Source organism: Mus caroli, unplaced genomic scaffold (genome assembly GCF_978045245.1).
Source record: "Mus caroli unplaced genomic scaffold, Mus_caroli_1 scaffold_4, whole genome shotgun sequence".
Classification (NCBI taxonomy): Eukaryota; Metazoa; Chordata; class Mammalia; order Rodentia; family Muridae; genus Mus; species Mus caroli.
The window spans coordinates 114,119,517-114,136,409 of record NW_028227259.1 but is presented as its reverse complement, the minus strand read 5'-3'; the positions used below and the strand labels follow the sequence as shown (position 1 = coordinate 114,136,409).

General features: G+C 38.6%; 2 pseudogenes across 1 annotated transcript; both read left to right on the top strand.

The window, feature by feature from the left end:
- Positions 1 to 11,612: 11,612 nt before the first annotated feature.
- On the top strand, positions 11,613 to 12,047 carry LOC147005332 (zinc finger protein 431-like; annotated as a pseudogene). The gene is made up of 2 exons (XR_015046972.1): positions 11,613 to 11,775; positions 11,967 to 12,047. The product of XR_015046972.1 is annotated as a zinc finger protein 431-like (transcript).
- Positions 12,048 to 13,577: 1,530 nt separating this feature from the next.
- LOC110288129 (uncharacterized) lies at positions 13,578 to 14,949 on the top strand (annotated as a pseudogene).
- Positions 14,950 to 16,893: the final 1,944 nt, after the last annotated feature.

Genomic DNA, 16,893 nt, shown 5'->3' with positions numbered 1-16,893 from the left:
TAGTCTATTCCATCTCCTCTTCTCCCCTTCAACTTTTCCTCATCTATATTCTTCTACATCTCCTTTTCCTTGCCATTTCTTTTTTCTTCCCCATGAGGACAGTGATGTAGTAAGGTAGAATCTCACATGTATTCCAGAGTAGTCTTGAATTAAAAATCCTCTTACCTCCACCTCTTGAAGGGTGAGATTATAGTTGTGTATATCATGCCCATGTTTTTCAAGCAGTAATCCATGGATGTGGAACCCTGAGCTAGAAAATAACTGTCTAATCTTTGGGAAATTGCTAAGGTGATGGCAATATTGAGGAGTAAACCTAGCGAGTACAGTCATGCCTCCACTTCTGTTAGCTCTTGGAAGCCCACTACTGTAGGGATTTGGAGTAAGATTAGGCATAATTATAAAGCTGCCTGTTTCACTTGAGACAATAAGAGGCAACAAAATGACCAAGAAGGACTAGAGCTTAAAACACAGTAAAGGCCTTCTTAAGCCAGACAAGGATTCCAGGAGATGCTCTAACAGATTCATTGATCCTTGACCTGAGACTACCAACCCCATTGTGGTAGGAGGTGTATGAGAGGGTTCCAAGGTGCTTCCTTCTAGCTTCAGGTAGTGTTTATTTTATTTAAACACTAGTGTTTCTTTAAACCCAAACACATATTGGGATAGAGTAGTGATGAGTTTCTTTAAGATGGCAGCCTTTCTAGACCATCATCCAAGTCCAAAGAGCATCAGAACATGGGATCTGCTGCTGATGCATTGAAGCAATTCCAGAGAGATCCCTGGTATGCGACTATTAGTTTTTGAAATGTTTAATTCCAAGCTTCGTCAGAATTTGGAAAGCTCATAGGAAGAACACACAGTGACTAGAGTGCATTTGGCTATGTTACTGATTGGCAGGGAAAGGAACATCTTGTGGGTTTTCCTTAAAGGTTTTCTTTCTGAGTTCCTCTACATCATGCAAAGCATGAACTATGATTGGCTCTGAGGTCTTGCACTGTTTCTCCTTGGTAATGTTGCCTGATGATCAGTTAATGATTTCTGGCCTTTACTGTGCATGCAGAGATCAAGATTTCCTAATAATTCAAATGTGTTTTCTTAGAATCAACATTGTATTGAATATGTAAAACATCTAAACTGATTTACAGTGTAAGGAGGATTTGTCTGTGTTCTGTGCTGGTACTACACAATTCTATATGCATTGAGTGTAGTTTAACTCCACTACATTGTTGTGGCTGCTCACTATCACTTACTGACCATCTAACTCCCAGGAAGCACATTATACAGTGAAACTATTCATTCAATGTGTTATTTCCTGAAATTTGCACTAGCAAACATTAAACTAAAAAGTGTTATTTCTCTGGAGTGTGCTCAGTAATTAATTTTGTATCAGGAAATTAAGAGAGCGGCTTTCAGATGCACACATTCACAGTTAACAGAGTCTGCTATTGCAAAATGTTGTCAAGTGCAATGCATATTTCTTCCTTCTAGTTATCTTGATCTACTACAAATTTGTTCATTCTCAGAAAATTAAATTTAAGTAATTAACTAAAGTATGGATATGGTGATATTGGGAAATTATCTTAAGAATAAAAATGCACTGGAGAGATGGCTTAGAGTTTGAATGGACTGACTGTGCTTCCAGAGGTCCTGAATTCAATTCCCAGCAAGCACATGGTGGCTCACAAGTATTTGTAACATGATCTTGGTGCCCTCTTCTGGCGTGCAGGCAGAACACTGAACAGAATAAAGGAATAAATCTTTAATAATAATAATAAAATAAAAATGCCATTGCCCAAAAAAAGGGAGAGTTCTTGTCTTCCCTTTCTAAGAAGGTAGGTGAAATTTATTTGAAATGACAAAAGGCTCTATGACTATTTGAAGAAGATGGTATGTTATCTAGATGCTTTATTAGCACCTATCCTAAAGTACAGATCATAGTATTCCCTTTTGTCTGGGAGGACAGTCATGTAAAATACATGTAAATGAGCAAGTTTGCACATCCTATCCTCCAGCTAGAGTGCTGATCACATTGTAATAGACTACTGAAAATGTCGTTCAAATACTCACCCAGAAACAATTTCTCTTTTAAAATTAAAGACTGTGAAAACTTGTTTTTCTTTTTTTAAAAAAGACTTTTAAATTTATTTTATACACATGAGTACACTATAGCTGTCTTCAGACACATCAGACGAGGGTATGGGATCCCATTATAGATGGTTGGGAGCCACCATGTGGGTGCTGGGATTTGAACTCAGGAATTCTGGAAGAACAGTCATTGCTCTTAACCACTGAGCCATCTCTCCAGCCCCCCCCCTTTTTTTTTTTGTTTTTTGTTTTTGGTTTTTCTTTTTTTTTTTTTTAAAGATTTATTTATTATATGTAAGTACACTGTAGCTGTCTTCAGACACTCCAGAAGAGGGCGCCAGATCTCACTACGGATGGTTGTGAGCCATCATGTGGTTGCTGGGATTTGAACTCTGGACCTTTGGAAGAGCAGTCGGGTGCTCTTACCCACTGAGCCATCTCACCAGCCCCGGTTTTTGGTTTTTCGAGACAGTGTTTCTCTGTATAGCCCTGGCTGTCCTGGAACTCACTTTGTAGACCAGGCTGGCATCGAACTCAGTAATCTGCCTGCCTCTGCCTCCCGAGTGCTGGGATTAAAGGCATGTGCCACCACACCCGGCTGTGTGTTTGTTTTTCAAGACAGGGTTTCTCTGTATAGCCCTGGCTGTCCTGGAACTCACTTTGTAGACCAGGCTGGCCTCGAACTCAGACATCTTTCTGTCTCTGCCTCCCAAGTGCTGGGATTAAAGGAGTGCACCACCACTGTCCGGTGAAACTTTTTTTTAAAGACTTATATATTATTATATCTAAGTACACTGTAGCTGTCCTCAGATGCACCAGAAGAGGTTGTCAGATCTCATTATGGATGGTTGTGAGCCACCATGTGGCTGCTGGGGTTTGAACTCAGGACCTTCGGAAGAGCAGTCGGTGCTCTCAACCACTGAGCCATTTCTCCAGCCCGTGAAAACCTTTTTCAATTTTTATTTTAAATCTTTTATTTTTAAAATGTATTTATATATGTATATTATATAACCATTAAATTACTTATAAAGTTCTTATGAAATTTTTTCTAATAAAATAAGCATCACACATGTCTTAGTCAGGGTTTCTATTCCTGCACAAACATCATGACCAAGAAGCAAGTTGGGGAGGAAAGGGTTTATTTGGCTTACACTTCCATGCTGCTGTTCATCACCAAAGGAAGTCAGGACTGGAACTCAAGCAGGTCAGAAAGCAGGAGCTGATGCAGAGGCCATGGAGGGATGTTCTTTACTGGCTTGCCTCCCCTGGCTTGCTCAGCCTGCTCTCTTATAGAACCCAAGACTACCAGCCCAGAGATGGTCCCACCCACAAGGGGCCTTTCCCCCTTGATCACTAATTGAGAAAATGCCTTACAGTTGGATCTCATGGAGGCATTTCCTCAACTGAAGCTCCTTTCTCTGTGATAACTCCAGCTGTGTCAAGTTGACACAAAAATAGCCAGTACAATTGACCCCTTGTCAACTTGACACACAAACACATCACTAGTAAGCCTCAACCCTTACATTCTTATTCATCCCCAAGATCTAAATAACTTTAAAAGTCCCACAGTCTTTACATATTCTTAAAATTTCAATCTCTTTAAAATATCCATCTCTTTTAAAATCCAAAGTCTTTTTACAATTAAAAGTCTCTTAACTGTGGGCTCCACTAAAACAGTTTCTTCCTTCAAGAGGGAAAATATCAGGGCACAGTCACAATCAAAGCAAAAATCAATCTCCAACTGTCCAACGTCTGGGATCCAACTCACGATCTTCTGGGCTCCTCCAAGGGCTTGGGTCACTTCTCCAGCCATGCCCTTTGTAGCACACATGTCGTCCTCTGGGCTCCAGATGCCTGTACTCCACTGCTGCTGCTGCTCTTGGTGGTCATCTCATGGTACTGGCATCTCCAAAACACTGCATGACCCCTTCAGTCCTGGGCCTTCAATTACAACTGAGGCTGCACCTTCACCAATGGCCTTCCATGGCCTCTCACAGTGCCGAGCCTCAGCTGCTCTGCATGACCCCTTCATGCCTTCAAAACCAGTACCACCTGGGTGACCCTTACACATTACCAAGTCCCGCTGCAGAAGGAGTACAACCTTGCCTATCTCTGGAACACAGCCTCTTTGTGCTTTCAGAAAACACTTCCCAGAAGATGTCACCTCAACGATGCTGGTCTCTTCTTAATCACCGCTAATTTCTTAGCTCCAGCTAACCAGCATCAATAGTCCCAGTAATGCAAAGTTTTTGCTTTAGTAGTTCTGGTATCTTGTTAATCACAGATGATTCTTCAGCCCCAGCTAACCAGAACTACAAAATCTTCACAATCAAAACAGCAACGGCCCTGAAAAGAGTCTTTAATTTTCCCTCTGAAATTTCACAAACCAGACCTCCATCTTCTGCACTGTTCTCAACATTATCTTCCAAGCTCCTACACAACATCTGACAGAGCTCTTAACAACGAATGGATCTTCAAGCCCAAAGTTCCAAAGTCCTTCCACAGTCCTCCCCAAAACATGGTCAGGTTGTCACAGGAATACCCCACTCTGCTGGTACCAATTTGTCTTAGTCAGGGTTTCTATTCCTGCACAAACATCATGACCAAGAAGCAAGTTGGGGAGGAAAGGGTTTATTTGGCTTACACTTCCATGCTGCTGTTCATCACCAAAGGAAGTCAGGACTGGAACTCAAGCAGGTCAGAAAGCAGGAGCTGATGCAGAGGCCATGGAGGGATGTTCTTTACTGGCTTGCCTCCCCTGGCTTGCTCAGCCTGCTCTCTTATAGAACCCAAGACTACCAGCCCAGAGATGGTCCCACCCACAAGGGGCCTTTCCCCCTTGATCACTAATTGAGAAAATGCCTTACAGTTGGATCTCATGGAGGCATTTCCTCAACTGAAGCTCCTTTCTCTGTGATAACTCCAGCTGTGTCAAGTTGACACAAAAATAGCCAGTACAACACATGAACATTTGATTAAAGGAAATTTACTGTACACATTATAGCACCTTTCTTAGAGTTAGACTTTCATCATCATCTCAATGCTGTCTTTCACTTGTGTTCTACTTAAGGTGTCCTGGACACAAGGTAACACTAGAAAATAGACTTCTCTAGGAATGATGCACATTATTCGACAAGTTCAACAGAAAAAAACAAACTTTTAAAAAATATTTATTTATTTATTTATTTATTTATTTAATGTATGTGAATACACTGTTGCTGTCTTCAGACACACCAGAAGAGGACATCTGATCCCATTACAGATGGTTGTGAGCCACCATGTGGTTGCTGGGAATTGAACTCAGGACCTCTGGAAGAGCAGTCAGTGCTCTTAATCACTGAGCCATCTCTCCAGCCCCCAGAACAAAACAAACTTTAACAAAGAGGAAATGAAACAGTGGTAATGAATTATTCAGTACAGTGGAGGAAAAATAGAAATAGAGATCCTGGTGAAGACAAGAGACTGTATCCCTTAATATTTGTTACATCCTGTCTTATTGTTGAGACCACTACTTCTAAGACATTAACCTTTGCCTCCAATTTTTTATCTACAATAAATTGCTCTGACAAGGCTCTTCTACAGCAAATCTTTATTGATGAGGTAGACAAAGAGCCTCAGAAAGGCACTGCTTATATACACCCTAGCTTGGCGTGTCCACACCTGACTGGTTGCTTACCCACAATCTCATAGACACGCCCTGGGGTGGGCTATGACTTGCCACACATTACTCCTAGCGCATGCGCACCATAACTTGTTCTTTCTTTAAGTGGCATAAGGCACTGCGGAAGCCGGCGCCATCTTGTGATGGCAAATGTTATGGCGGCTCTCCACACCAGAGCTGTGTAATATCTGTGGAGACTTTGGAAATTGGACTAAATGTGCATTTTTAATTATGCTATGGCTAGTTGTGGTCCCAATAGAATCATGTATTTCAAAAAGCCTATGAGGGCCAAGGAGTGGAATGTGATGCTCTGTATATGCTTGGCCCAGGGAGTGGCACTATGAGGAGGTGTAGCCTTGTTGGAGTAGGTGTGTCACTGTGGAGGTGGGCTTTAAGACCCCAGTCCCAGGTGCCTGTAAGTTGATCTTCACCTAGCAGCCTTCAGGTGAAGATGTAGAACTCAGCTCCTTCTGCACTACGTGTGCCATGCTCCCACCTTTATAATAATGGAATGAACCTCTGAACCTGTAAGCCAGCCACAATGAAATGTTGTCCTTATAAGTGTTGTCTTGGTCATGGTGGCGGTTCATAGCAGTAAAACCCTAACTAAGACAGTAATCTGAGATGTCATCTGTAGTTTCTTAGAGTCTGTAGCACATGTGTTCAAGCCCTTCTGGGGGCTGGAGTCTACATTACAAAGACAGGAATAATTCTAATAGGTTTCCTTTGATATGTTATTTGATTATTTTGTTGTTATTTTATTTTTCTATTGCAGATTTCCTATTCTTTCTTTGTTCTCTATGTTTTGTGTTTTGATATTATGTGACAAAGGGACTTTTTTCCCCAGTCCAATCTATTTAGTATTGTTCATGCTTCTTGTACCTTGATAGGCATCTTTTTATTTCTTTTCAAAATTTTATTTTGTGATTTTGTTGAATATATTTTCTGGACCCTTGAACTAGTATTCTTCCTCTGTTCCATTAATTCAGTTTTTCTCTTTTCTTAATGTCCCAGATTTCCTGAATGTTTTAAGCCAGAGAACTTTTAGATCTAATGTTATTTTGACCCATGTATCCATGTTTTCTGTGCCTGAGGTTCTCTCTCCCATCTCTATTATGTGGGTGAAGCTTGCCTCTGTAGTTCTTAGTATACAGGCCATTCCATTGGTCTACTCTCGGGGACCTAACAACTGATTATATCATCATGTGCCAGGTCCCTGTTCGGGCACCAAACTGTTGCGAGCCCACCCGTTGCTCACATGGACTGGGGTACACCTGGGAGGCAGACTGGAGCTGAAAGAGAGAGAACTAGACTGTCGAGAGAAAAATGGAGCTAAGTCAAGATTCCTGATCAAAGCTCAAATGTTTAATAGAAAACTGTGCTTATAAAGGGGAGGAGGCCCATCAACACCCCCCACCCCCACTAATCTATTCTTGGAGCCTGGAACCAGCTGCAGGTGATGATGTGCAGGATAGGGTGTAGTCTCCGGAATAGCTCTGGGGCCTCTCAGCAGGTAGCAGTGTCTTGAAGGAGAACAGAGGCAGTGGCTGGACAATAGAGTCATCTAGGCAGAAAGGCTCCACCCTAGGTACTCTCCACCCTAGGTACTCTCCTCAGTGGCAGTCAAGGTCTGGATCAGCCTGTTTCAGGCTGGGGACTTACTAGACTCGTGTAGCCACTTCATTTGGTTTTTTACTGGTCTTAGAGGTGTAATATGCTCTGTGTGTCTTCATCGTAGAGTATTAGCTTATAAGTTATTGGGTCTGATCAAAAAGGCGTAACACTGGTTACTAGAAAGTTAGCTTTAAATTGGTCACTCAGGTTTGGAGTCTTTCCAACACTTGGCATAAGGCAGGCCAAGAGGCTGGGCCTCTAAGGATACTTCTAGTTGACATAATGTGTGATTCTTATCCTAGAAAGTAGAATTAAAGGTAAGATTTAAAGTAATGTCTCTTTAATGAAGCATTAAAATTTGCACTGTCATGCATTCATAGGTATAAATTGGAAGCCAAATTTCATAACGTGATAGTGAAGTTTTGATGTTTATTCTAAGGTGATAAATTGTTTTGAAATTGGGTTTTGCTTTCCCAAGGTTGTAGTTATAGTCTAATATTGCAAAAGAAACTTAAAAATTCTAAAATCTGTCCTCACAGCAAGAGGAACAAAGCTCAGAGCAGCCTCTTCAGGGCTTGTGTGACTTTCTTTTGTGCCTAAAGAAGCTATTGAAACTTGCCTCTCCTTGCCTTCAGGGAAAATTCCTTTTAGCTAAAAGAACACTGTTGCAGATCTATCCAGATGTTGTTCTAAATAAAGTTTAGATTCAAAGTTTATAAAAGGTCAATCAGGCTGTAGAATTTATCAGGACATTGCGATTTGACTTGCCTACTTCATACAAAGTTATTATAGGTTTAAAAGTTTGGTTTTTTTCCTTTGCATTCTGATAATTGCAAAGGATTTTGCTTCTAGTGAACTGGTGATCACTGGAAAATTTTGCCTCTAGGTATGACTTATATAGCTTTACCTCGTGTAAGAGAAATTCTTACTGTCTTTGCTTCAATACAAGAAGCTAAGAGTTTGAATCCTTCAGTGTATATTGTTTCCTAAGTGAAAAGTATTTTATTAGCTAATGCTTTTAAGGAGAAGTTTACTTTAAGTCTTTGCTCTCACACAAGGAGCTTTTAAACTCTGGGGAGTAGCTGTTGCTCCAAAAAGATTCAGAGGCAATATCTTTTTAATATTTAGGGTTTTAGTTATACTATAAAATTGCGGTACAGAAAATCTAAGAACGAAAAATTGATTTGCTTCAAAATTTTATTTTCAAAAGCTTCCAGGAGATGTTAATTGGCTAAGACCTCACCTTAAACTCACCACAGGAGAACTTAAGCCTTTGTTAGGTGCTATTAAGTGAGACACAAATTAACTGGCAAAGAACAAAAGGCTTTGCAGAAAATAAAGAAAGCTTTTATAATTGTTATCAATTATAATCAATGGTAATTAAATATTAACTGCCTATTTTAGTTATGGTTATTAAATGTGCCACAGCAATTCTTTGATAAGAGAAAACATTAATGTAAAATCATCTTTCTTTGCCTCAAAGCAAAGTTTTAACATCCTATTAAGGCTGCTGTGGTGCTAATAAAGAATTGTAAGATAAATCCATACATCCTATTAAGGCTGCTGTGGTGCTAATAAAGAATTGTAAGATAAACTTGTATATTTTAGAAAACCTATAACAAAAATTGTGTCTTAAAAACCTGACAAAGTGTCTGTTCCTTGTTCCAAACAGCAATTAATTTGGTTATTACAGAATATTGATATTTGGCCTATTGCATACCATCATTTTAAATAAAATTGATAATCATTATCCTAAAGATAAGTTTAAAATTATGCATACTTTTTACCTTCTATAAATTCATGCTTGCATGCATCCCATTTACTGTGCTTAAAAACAGCCCTTCTATGGGAGAAAAGTATATGTGAATTGGATCACAGGCTTATTCTTTTGAGTCTCCTCCTGTTTCAACACAGATAATTAAATTGTGTGCTGTAGATGGTGTTTTAAATGTTGAATAATCAAGCTTTAATTTGTATATTTGCCAATATATGTATCTCAGAGCTTACAAATTGCTTAAAATTTTTCATCCCTCAGATACTATAAATTCTCAAATTTGCAATTGTTTATGCATATACAACTCATAAGAAAAAATACTGTTCCTTTAAGAAGACTGTTTTTGTTTTTATTTTTGTTTTTGTTTTTGTTTTTGTTTTTTAAGAAGACTGTTTTTGGACAGTTAAGAATTTGTCCTGGGTTGCCTGGAAAAGACCCCAAGGATTTGCTTTTGTGTTATAGAGATTTACAAAAAGCTTTAGCTGATAAAGGAGTACAGATAGCTCCTGAAAAGATACAAACTCAGTATTCTTATAATTATTTTGGTTTTAGACTTACTAATCAAGATATTTTCCCCCAGAAGATAGTTATTCTCAGAGACAACTTAAGGACTTTGAATGATTTTCAAAAATTGTTAGGTGATATTAATTGGCTTCACCCCTATTTAAAGCTTACTACAAGGAAGTTGAAACCTTTATTTGATATTCTTTTTTTTTTTTTTTTTTTTTTTGGTTTTTTGAGACAGGGTTTCTCTGTATAGCTCTGGCTGTCCTGGAGCTCACTTTGTAGACCAGGCTGGCCTCAAACTCAGAAATCCGCCTGCCTCCGCCTCCTGAGTGCTGGGATTAAAGGAGTGCGCCACCACGCCCGGCTCTTTATTTGATATTCTTAAAGGGAGTTCTGATCTTACCTCCCCTAGATCTTTAACCTCAGAAGGATTGCTGGCCTTACAACTAGTGAGAAAAACTATTGAAGAACAATTTGTCACTTATATAGATTACTCTTTGTCTTTACATCTGTTAATTTTTAATACGATTCATATGCCTACAGGATTGTTATGAAAAAAGTCTCCTCTAATGTGGATACATTCGAGGATTTCTCCTAAACATAATATCTTGCCATATTATGAAGCAGTAGCTCAGATGATTATCCTTGGAAGTAAGCAGGCATTATTTTGGCCGAGAGCCAGATATTATTGTTCAGCCTCACAGCGTAGGTAAGATACTTGGCTGAAACAGCACAGTACAGATAGGTTCCTTGCTCAAATAAGGTTTAAAGGAACTATAGACAACCACTACCCTCAAGATAGGTTGATAAAATTTTTAAAGGTACATGAGGTGATATTTCCTAATATGGCCTCTTTACAACCCTTACACAATGCTTTTCTGGTGTTTACTGATGGTTCCTTTAAAGGGCAAGCTGGATATCTTATAAATAATCAACAGATAATCATAAAGACTCCTGGCATCTCAGCTCAATTAGCAGAATTAACAGCAGTACTAAATGTCTTTCAGTCTGTGAATGAGGCTTTTAATATTTTTACTGATAGTTTATATGTTGCACAATTGGTACTCTTATTGGAGACTTGTGGTACGTTTAACCTAAATACGCCAGCAGGATCCTTGTTTTCACAATTGCAAAACATCATTCTTGCCCGAAAAGACCAGTTCTATATTGGCCACATATGATCTCATTCTGGTTTTCCTAGACCTTTAGCTGAAGGCAATGATTGCATCGACAGAGCTCTAATAGGAGAAGCCTTAATTTCAGATCCTGTTGCTTTGGCCAAACGTGATCATGAAAAAAATTTCATCTCTCTAGCGGTACCTTAAGGCTCCGACATAAGATCACTAAGGAGCAGGCAAGAATGATTGTAAAACAATGTCCTAAATGTATTACATTATTTCCAGTGCCACATTTAGGAGTTAATCCACAAGGTCTTATGCCTAATCATATTTTGCAAATGGATGTAACTCATTATGCAGAATTTGGAAAATTAAAATATATACGTGTTTGTATTGACAATTGTTCAGTATTTCTTTTTGCTTCTCTACATACTGGAGCGGCATCTAGAACTGTAATTGATCATTGCCTCCAAGCCTTTAATGCTATGGGATTGCCCAAACTCATTAAGACAGATAACGGGCCATCCTATTCTAGCAAAAATTTTACTTCATTTTGTAAGGAATTTGGTATCAAACATAAAACGGGAATTCCTTATAACCCCATGGGACAAGGAATAGTTGAACGTGCTCATCGCACTTTAAAAATTTGGCTTTTAAAAACAAAACAGGGGCAGTTATATCCCCCAAGGTCACCAAAGGCACATCTTTTGCTTTATTTGTTCTAAATTTTTTGCAAACTGATGTTACAAGTTAGTCTGCAGCGGATCACCACTGGCATCCAGTTACTTCTAGTTCTTCAGAATTATATAAATATATTGTCATTGAAGCATACATTTACAATGATGTCGGTATCATGGTTTCTGTTGTACACATGTATGGAATATTTTAGGATGCACTGACTTATGATGATGTGTATGTGAACTTCACTGGAGAAGAATGGGCTTTGCTGAATCCTTCACAGAAGAGTCTCTACAAAGATGTGATACTGGACACCTACAGGAACCTCACTGCTATAGGTAAGATAGTGAATTTTCTTTCACTTTTTAAAATACGGGAATAACTGTTTTTTTGTTACTGATGCTTTTCTGTAATTTCAATTGAGAATGAGGAACAATGACATAATAAATCAGGTTCACTAAGGATAGTAACTTAAATTTTGTCTAATTTTCAATAATATATTTATACATTTTCTGGTACTATATCTTAGGTTATAATTGGAAAGACCATAATATTGAAGAACATTGTCAAAGTTGCAGAAGACATGGAAGGTAATTTTCATGTGCAAGTTGCTATGAATATGCCTTTGAAGAAATGTTAATGTGTCCTGGAACTTTTAAAGAAAAGCAAAAGTGTAAAAAAAAAAAAGCACTTCTTTAAGTGTATCGATTAGTATTAAATTCTAACAAATCTATGTACCTCAATGTCAGGTGTCTGAATTGTGTTTGCAAGGCATTCCTTTATGAAAGAAGACAAGGAAACAATGCCTTATCACATATTACCATTTGAATCATAGCCACATTACAGCTACTCTGTAGAAATGCCCATCTATTTAGTCTCACTTCAGTCATACATTGCAAAAGATATATATCTATATCTTATATATCTATATATTATAAGTATATGTTTTTAATAAGCACATATTATATAGTAAAACTGATTTCTCATATAGTAACATTGCTAAGTTTAAGTGAGAGGGACAGTTTATGGGAGTCAAGAGTGTTGTTGGGGAGAAACTTTAATCCCTATACTATATGTCTTTGATGAACAAAACACAAACTGTGTGAATGCAATGTGGAAATCTTTCATTTCTTATTCTTTTAATAGGTATATCATGTGTCACAATGTGACAAACCATGTGAGCATAGGTATATTGAAATAAGCAATGTACCTTTCTCTCTCCCAGAACAATTGAAATGTATGTAGTAGTCCACACTTGAGCAAACTTTCTCAGTGTGATACAAGTTTACAATTAGTTTTCCAACTTCAGTGGGAATATATCCATAAACTCACACTGGAGAAAATCCCTGTGAGTACTAGGATTATGGAAATTCTTTTCTGTTTGTCCTGGTTTACTTTGCCAATGTAGTGTGAAAATGTAGTGTATTTCACGATATAGGAACATTTATGTATGTACTCAGTGTGGTAAAGCTCTGAGCTCTTCCATTTCCCTTCAAATTTGTGAAAAATCTCAGAGAAAAAGGATGCTACAAATGAGAGCCATGTAATAACACTCTTACCATTACAGGTATGCAAAACAACCTATAATGAAGGCGAAACCATGAATGTAAACAAAGTGATAATTTTTTTTTGTTTTTGTTTTTGTTTTTCGAGACAGGGTTTCTCTGTATAGCTCTGACTGTCCTGGAACTCACTCTGTAGACCAGGCTGGCCTCGAACTTAGAAATCCACCTGCCTCTGCCTCCCAAGTGCTGGGATTAAAGGTGTGCGTCACCACGCCCGGCTGTGATAAAAATTTTAAGATGTGATTCCTCTTTACAATTAGACCAAATTGTAAAATTAATTCCTACAGATAAAAGGTTCACTGGTATATAGAATGTGGTAAAGCTTCACATGTGCCAATTATTTTTGCAGGCATAAAAGAAGTCTAACTGGAGAGAAACCCTATGAATATACTCAGTATGGTAAAGCCTTTGCATGTCACAGTTATCCTCAAAGGTATGAAAGAATTCATATTGGAGAGAAACCCTATGGTGAATCCTTTGCACATCTACAAATTTGTAAGATAATTCATACTGGAGAGAAACCCTACAAATGCAATCAGTGTGGTAAAGCCTTTGCACGACTCAGTTACCTCCAAATGCATAAAATAACACATTCTGGAGAGAAAACTTACAAATGTGATCAATGTGGTAAGGCCTTTGCATATCCTGGTTATCTCCAAGTACATAAAAGAACACATACCGGAGAGAAACCCTATGAATGTAAGCAATGTGGCAAAGCCTTTGCATTTCCTGGTCATCTTCAAAGACATGAAAAAATTCATACTGGAGAGAAACCTTACAAATGTAGTGATTGTGGTAAAGCCTTTGCATTTAATACTAATCTCCGAGTACATAAAGCAACACATACTGGAGAGAAACCCTATGAATGTAAGCAGTGCAGTAAATCCTTTGCCTCTCATGGTCAACTTCATTATCATGAAAGAATTCATACCGGAGAGAAACCGTACAAATGTAATCAATGTGGTAAAGCCTTTAAAGAATACATACTGGGGAAAGACCCTATGAATGTAATCAGTGTGGCAAAGCCTTTGTATGTCCTGGTCATCTTCAAAGACATAAAAGAACACATACTGGAGAGAAACCCTATGAATGTAATCAATGTGGTAAAGCCTTTACATATCATGGTCATCTTCAAATACATAAAAGAACACATACTGGAGAGAAACCCTATGAATGTGATCAATGTGGTAAGGCCTTTGCATATCCTAGATATCTCCAAGTACATAAAAGAACACATACTGGAGAGAAACCCTATGAATGTGATCAATGTGGTAAGGACTTTGCATCTCATGGTTATCTCCAAGTACATAAAAGAACACATACCAGAGAGACACCCTATGAATGTGATCAATGTGGTAAGGCCTTTGCATATCCTAGATATCTCCAAGTACATAAAAGAACACATACCGGAGAGAAACCCTATGAATGTGATCAATGTGGTAAGGCCTTTGCATATCCTAGATATCTCCAAGTACATAAAAGAACACATACCAGAGAGAAACCCTATGAATGTGATCAATGTGGTAAAGCCTTTGCAGGTCAGAATGTTCTTAAAAGACATAAAAGAATTCATACTGGAGAGAAACCTTACAAATGTAATGAATGTGGTAAAACCTTTGCATTTAACACTAAGCTTCAAATACATAAAACAACACATACTGGAGAGAAATCCTATGAATATAAGCTATGTAGTAAATCCTTTGCCTCTCATGGTCAACTTCAATATCATGAAAGAATTCATACTGGAGAAAAACTCTACAAATGTAATCAATGTGGTAAAGCCTATTCACAATCAAGTGACCTCCAAGTACATAAAAGAACACATACTAGAATGTAACCCTATGAATGTACCCAATGTGGTAAAGCCTTTACAGGTCAGTGATCTTTAAAGGTGTGGTGGTTGGCCCACAGCCAGGTGGCACTATTTGGAGGTGTGGCCTTTTATAAGGAAGTGTGTCACTGTGGGGGTCGGCTTTGAGATCCTGTGCTTAAGCTCCACCCAGGGCAGAAGAGTCTTCTGGCTGTCTTCTAATCAAGATGTAGAACTTTCAGCTCCTCCAGCACCGTGTTTGGTTGGTCACTGCCATTCTTGATGGTAATAGACTGAATCTGTATACCACCCAGCAATTAAAGGTTGTCCTTTACAAGAGTTGCTTTGGTCATGATACCTTTTCACAGCAATAAAACCCAAATTAAGACAAAAGGCACAAAAGATATCACACTGGAAGGGAACCCTATGAATGTATTAAATATGGTGAAGCCTTTGCACATTTCAATAGTCCTCATTATAACAAAATTATTCACACTTCCATTCACTGAAACCCTGTGAATGGAAGCAATGTACAGCCTTTGCGCTTCACAGTTATTGCCAAATGCACAAAAAAATTATGAATATGCTCAGTGTGGTAAAGTCTTTGTGTTTTGAAATCTGTATAGATCCATAACAATTCAAGCACCTGATCAAAGTAAATGCCAAGAATTTATTGTGATAAGCTGTTAGGGTTAGAAGATTAGGGTTTAAGGTGGTTGGGGTTACAGTTAATATTACAAAGTTAAGGGTTAGGATTAGAGGGTTAGAGGGACAGGGTTAGGCGGTTTAGGCTGAGGCTGAGTTTAGGGATAGGTTAGGGTTGGGGGTTTATGGTTGGGGCATTAGGGTTAGTGTTAGGATCAGGAGCCAACAAGCTATTAACTACCAGGTGATCTTCCTGAGATGGTCTGCTTCAGATTATAAAAATCCATGGCAGATTTGCTCCCATAGGCAAGGCCCAGTAGAAAATCATTTTAGGAAAGATCCTTGCTATTAATATTCTTTTACTGTTATTAAATATATATGACAATCACTAGGTATTAGCTCACCCTTTTGAGCAGATCTACAAAGATGTACTGTTTTGTAGTGATGCTATTTAGACAAATAGATGATTTCTTAGTGATGATCCTATAAGAATTCCTAAAATTATATTAGTGTTTATTAAGATCTTTTATAGCAGGACTGCTACTAGGTCCTTTCTGATAGTCAAAACTGCAGTGAGAATTCTCCCAGTCTCCCATGTGTCAACTGTTACTTGCTCTTAGATGGTAACCAGACTTTCTCCTACTCAGAGCACATTCCAAGAGGTTGTAAAACAATTAACCAAAGGTCATAAAAAGGTAACTAATGATTTATTATAGGTTCTAGGACAGAAGTTAAAATATTGACTGGGTTTATCTATACAAAGCTTCACTAATAACTTAGTCATATGGTTTTTAACTCTTGATGTGAAAGACTCCAAAACTCCCAAAGGGAGGCACTTACTCAAGCCTCGGGTCAGCCGCGCACCCAAGAAGACACTGAGACCGGTACTTAAGATGTATAGGGAGTAAGATTTAATACAGCAACGACAAGAAAGCAAACAAAACAAACAAAAAGCACATATACCAGATATCTGGGGTCGGACCTCATGCAGCCTGCAAGGTGCAGAGGAGATCCGGCCATTAGCCCAAACTTTTCACAAGCTTTTATAGGTAGGAGGCAAGGGGGGGAGCAGGGCAGGGAAAATACAGTTTTTACGTCACTAAGTGATTCAACCAAGGGTTTTTCCAAAGTGCTTTTGCAACCGCGTCCCACACTTTGGCCATGTACTTGATTCATTAGAACTGAGGTTTTTACTCACACCCTTATCTCAAAAATGTCCCTGGCACAGTCCTTAGTTGGGAGGGGTAGGACTGGGTTCGTTCCAGGAGGCCCTTATCTCAGAAATGTCCCCGGAACAGTTTTCATTTGAAAGGGGGTCTGACTCTGGTGTGAGAGTTCAGAATGTACTCTGGGGTGAGAATTCTGGTGGTCAGTAATTTTCCTCTTTCAGATGAACTTGTGGAGCTGTCACAGGTGATGAATGTTTAGCCAGATAA